Source organism: Lactuca sativa, chromosome 2 (genome assembly GCF_002870075.4).
Source record: "Lactuca sativa cultivar Salinas chromosome 2, Lsat_Salinas_v11, whole genome shotgun sequence".
NCBI lineage: Eukaryota > Viridiplantae > Streptophyta > Magnoliopsida > Asterales > Asteraceae > Lactuca > Lactuca sativa.
The window spans coordinates 188,162,584-188,168,826 of NC_056624.2; positions in this window are offsets into that span (position 1 = coordinate 188,162,584).

Sequence of the window (6,243 nt, forward strand, 5' to 3'; positions counted from 1 at the left end):
ATTATCTAAAAAATTTATGAATTCACCAACCTTTGTGTTGACACTTTTTCAAACAACTTGTATTCTCAGGAAATCACTAAACAGGAAATCAAGTGCATTTTGAGGATGGGACGTTAAGGCGTCAAACATTTAATATTTTGTTAGCATATTGTAATTGATTTTGAAACATGTAATTTCTACAATGATGTAACTCTTTCAATTATATATATATATATATATATATATATATATATGTTGGTTGTGTTTGCTTAAATCGCTATTGTAATTGTTGTTATGATACTATACATGAAGTCCTCCACCCCCGGACGTTTCCACCATCCTTGGTTTGGGGGTGTAACAGTAGTGTCCATCCCAATGATATATGCTCACCAGGCTCCCAAGTCTGACCCACTCAGCTTTTTATGTTACAGGTAGAGGACCCCGAGCATAGTCGGAGGACGAAGAGAGAATTTTCGATTATAGGCCAGTATTTGTAAATAACTGTTGAAAGGCTTATAATGTCTTGTTTATGCTTTTGATCTGTATCGGAACATGACATCCCGAGGTTTTAATATATATGGAAAATATATACCTTCTTAATGAAGGGTTTTGATAAACTTTTATCATATGTTGTTTGGGGACCAATTCCGCAACATCTTTTAAAAAGATTTCTATGATTTTATTTTAAAAAGGATAAATTAAATCAGTCTTTTATGGCCGAGAAATTAGGGCATGTCACACATAACAAACATAATAAATTATCACATTCATTACCAAAATATACATGATTTGCGACATACTTTACTTGCTTTTGTATGTTTCAGTATTTTCTCATTTACATATGTGTTCAAGTTTTGGAGGGTACATATAAAGCAACAAATATATTCATGATCCCTCTCTTGATCAAAGGCTTCCCACATGCATCAAAACTGATCCCTATACAATAGTGTTTTAAAAGCTTGCACGTATGTTTTCAAGCTTTAAAAGTAGTAGAAATATGTTATCTTTGTATAAAAAAAGGACATGACATGTAACTCGTCAAGAATTTGTACAAATATTTTATGTGAAGATCTCTAAGAAGAAAATTTGTTTTTTTTACATTGTGTCCAAGATTAAGAAGGTAACATCATAAGACATGCCTTAATTTTTGCCCTAAAGTATGTACATCATGAGGTGTCGTGGACCGTGTGGGGGTGAATGCTAATATTTTTGATTTATCATTGCTATCACATTGGTTAACTCACTTTTACAATGTATGTTTATATTGACTTCTAACATATTTCCGATGACATGTGATTCTTTAGGATGATAAGCTTTCAACTATTTCACGACGGTAAACCTTGGTTCATTCTCCATCACGAGTCGTTGTGAACAATAACATGAACACTGGATTTATAAACTTTGTACTTGTAATTTATGTCAATCATACTTAGAGTCACATAAAGTCCATGGCATAAAAAAAGATTTACATACACTAACACTAACAAACCCAATCTTGAAAATAATGGTGGTAAGGGGGAGGTAAGCGGTATAAAACATAGGTTGCTTACATAAAATGACTTCTGAAATAATAGAAGAGTTTTACATGCTTAATCTTTATATTTATATACTTATAAAGGAAGCATTTTTCCTTTCACCACATTTTGTTTGAAACTCTCATGATGCATTTTACTCAAACCATATTCATTTGAAACCTCTTATTTTAATGAATACCACTCAAAAGTCTCTTAATAATAATTTACCATTCAAAGGTTTTATAACTTATATAATATGTTTAATAAGCAATTAATGGATAGTCTACTATAAAAGGCTAATCTCTTTGTGTAGACACACAAATACCAATCACATATAAAATTCACAAAGAAAACAAGTCTAAAGGTTTTTGTGTTGGTTTAAGGGCTTTGGACCATTTTTCAAGTCATGTTATTATGTTAAAGTTTTAATTTGTAAGTTTGTTATATACTAATTCTTTTTTTCTTGGTTTAAGTATTCTTTTAAGGCAATCGTTGTATGTTGTGGTTGAAATTTTAATGTAAATTAGATCAGATTAATGTTATTATAGAATGTGATATAGATAATATTTAATTAAATATTGTATATATGTTTGTATGTTTGTGCTGCTTCAAAAAAATAATTAATTAAAAATTATGGATATGTCTTATTATCCATATTATCCATGTAAGTATCTTTTAAAATACAAATTGTCTATCGTATCACTTTATACTTTAGTATATATTTAATATTTTATGTATAATAATAAGTGTTTTTTAAAAGTTTTCTTTCACTTATTAATAATAATAAGTGGTTTTAAAATTAACAAATAATAGTTATAAATAATAAAATCAAATTATAAGAATCATGGATTATAATTATTTAGTATATGTTTCATATTTAAATAATAATATTAAATGTTTCTTAAAAGTTTTCTTTAACTTATTAATAATAATAATAAGTGGTTTAAAATTAATGAACAATAATTTTAAATGATAATAACATCAAATTATAAATTACAAAACGTTAGCTACAAATAAATTGTATTTTAAATGAACAACATTAATGAAATTAAAAATATAATTGCATAAGTAAAAATTTAAATTAATCAATCATAACAGTTGTTAAAAATAATACTAAATAGATATTTATATTTAATTCTATTAACGAGGAAGGTGGGTTGATCTCACTAAATATTATTGTTCAGTATAGTTGAGATTATATATATATATATATATATATATATATATATATATATATATATATATATATATATATATAAATTAATGTAAAAATATTATGTCAAAATTAATGTCAATAACATAATCATTATAAACACATATTTTTCAATATTCTAACAGTATATTTTTAACTTGCGCCACGCAACGCACGAGAATTTGTCTAGTATTAATATAAATGGATGTTGAGAGATAGAAGGCCACGAAGCAAATGGATATCTACAATCTCACATTGTTTATTAGCCTAAAAATGGTGTAGAACCGGAAGCATACAATCTCACATTGTTTATTAGCCTAAAAATGGTGTAGAACTGGAAGCACCACTTGTGGAATAAGATTAAATGAGACATAAATAACTAGAATAAAATTTACAGCAAGATCTTAATGAGAGAAGAAAAAGAATTATTGTAAATTTTTTGAGTTATGATAAATCCCAACCTAACAAGTGTATTTTTGATATATTGTGCATATAATAGAATATGTTTTTTAGTATAAATAAGCATTTGGTAACTATGTGCGTTGCGAAAAAGAGAACTCCATTGCACAGTGGATCACAAAAATATAAAAATAAAGTTTCTATCGAAACAATGATGTATAGAAAGAGGCAGACACAAATAAAATTTGAAAGTATATCATAATTGGTATAATAATACAAATGACAATTAATAAAAAATTATAATTAATAAACACTAATATTAATGAAAATGAACATTGTAAAAACAATTTATGTAAGAGACAAAAAAATATAACTTTAAAATATAATAAATGAGTAAAATACCAATTATACAACTTTATAATAATTAGGGATGAAAACTATTATTTAAATATTATGGGTGTGTTCGGTAAAACTAGCTGGTAGCGGGTAACTTGTATCTTGTAGCGGGTAGTTTGTAGCGTTTTGTTAAACACTACATGAAGTAACATTTGGATTTGGAACATTTTGTTTAAACTAAACGCTAAAAGCTTGTAGTGCCGGACAAGACTTTTTGTTCAAAACGGAGCGTTTTGTTAAACGCTAGAAGCTCTCAAACGCTCCGTGTCAAACACACCCTATTTCAAAATTAGTTGATAGAAAAAAGTATATAAATATAAAAGTTTACAATAAGAAAAGTCAAAATTGCTATTTCCAAATATAAACTTATTCGCATTTTGTATCAAATGCTTTAAAATACTTAATATGATATGTATTTAGTAGTTTGGTTCTGGAAAAAAGTAAAACCAAATAAATAGTGATTTCTCCCCATAGACTCTCTCTCTTTATATATATATATATATATATATATATATATATATATATATATATATATATATATATATATTATTCGAGTAAACTGCAAAATTGGTACTTATTTTTTCCAAAGAAACGAGTCAAAAATATTTTCAACTTACGCTAGTAGTCTAAAATCTGAAACATTTTAAGGTTTTGGTCTCTTGAAAAGTTGAAAGGACTATTTTACCTTTTTAACTTATTTTTTTGTGTCTTTTACATTTTCTTATTATTCGAAATTTAATAATTAAAAATAACAAATAAGCTCATCCCACCTCCACCATACCTTCAACTCTCTCTCTCTCTCTCTCTCTCTCTCTCTTTATATATATATATATATATATATATATATATATATATATATATATATATATATGTGTGTGTGTGTGTGTGTCACTTACACACATACACACACACACACACTCTCTCTCTCTCTCTGTCTGTGTTTATTTCTTTTTGGAGCTTTCTTCAATAGGAACTTCAAACCATAAACTGAAAGCTTAATCAAATATGTTTAAATAATCCAACAACTCAAATTATACACCATTTCATCAACTACATCACTACCACTTCTCAAATCAACAACTTCAAGAACAAAATTCTAACAAGGGTGGAATAAATCGATTTTGATACCAAACATCTATACAGGAAATGAATTTAAAGTATGGTTTATTTTTTATAGATCCGAAAACCACTCTCACATTTTAAAATAATTATTCTTTTATTGAATCGATATATGGAAACATCAATGTATACTAATATGAACGATGATGTATAAAGCTTGATGGAAGGGCTTTCTTGATCCGTGACTAACTTGTTTTATTTTGTGTTATTATTGTTCTTCCATACGATGAATATAATAATGATGATGAAGAATAACAATGCTAATCAAAGAAAGGTATAACTAATTAGAACTACCAATTACCTTGTAACGCATTCTTTCATATGATATAGACCGTGTAGTGTATTATATATGTAAGAATCATATTATTGAGTTCAAGTTTATGTCAATTGAAACCAGAAAGATCTTACACCCATGAATTGTGGCATTCACATAATCTTCAACTAGATTTGATACACATTCCTATGTAATTTTATTGGTCTAAAACATACATCATAGTCATTTATATGACCCTGACTGTTTTAGACTTCCAAATCTTTCATTAATTGGGTGCAATATTAGGTTCTTCACTTGCATTTAAATTAAAGGGTGTTTGGGATTGCTTTTTTTTTTTTTAACCTAAAAAGTCCTTTTTGACTTATGTTTTTTTCCAAAAGGATTTTTTAATATGTGTTTGGATTAACTTTTGAGGGGACAAAAGTCAAAAGCCAAAAGTCAGCAATTCATGACTTCTAAAAAAAACTCATTTTTTCTTCTTGTCAAAAAGTTAATATGAAAAGGACTTTTGGAACTGTCAAACACCTTTTTAAACTTTTGGCTTTTTGAAAAATCCAAAATGTAATATCTTGTTTCTCGTCATTTCTTATTTCATGCATGGGCTGGAAGTCTGTTATGTAAAAACTTTGGGCCTTAAGGAGGTAAATACTAGACCTCGTGGAAGGTGGTAATGAAGGTTGAGAGATCTAACCCTTGAGTTGTGTTTTGGGTCAAAGGGTAAAAAGGGAAAAGTCACAGGCCATGTTCTTGCATGAAATATGGATTTTTGTTCGAAAATTTTTTAGTCAAAGATATTTAGATAATATTTTAGAGCTCTTCAACACCTTTTCGTGGATATAAAGAACGTTGAAAATGGAGTTGGAACAAAAAAGTTACGACTGTTTAATGTTATGATGGTTTTTGGGTTAGCTGCGTACGCTGGGTGTACATTGAGTATGTTGGGCGTATTAGGGCATCACTGGTATGATGGACGTACCAGGAGTACGCTGGGCGTACGCGATCAACGCCCACACCCTATTTTCGTGGTTTGAGCCATATTTAAGCTCCTTAACATCCCCAAACCCACTGCATTCTCAACCTACAACTCTCAAACACCCTCTCTTGAAACCTTAACCCTAGTTTGAGCCTTGCAAGCAAAAAGAAAGTGTTTTTAAGTGCTTTGGAGTGTTCTTGATGCACCTTGGAGAAGAAGGAACTCATGGAAGAAGCATTGGTTGCATTAGAGCTTTTAGATCCAGACCTTGTTCACCTTGATCTCTTTATCTAAACATCATATTGATTTAGATCTGAAGGTTGAAGACTTGGGATTAATGGATTAAGTTGAAAAATATGCACTTTTGGTCCTTTTATGACTTGAAGACTAGATCTTC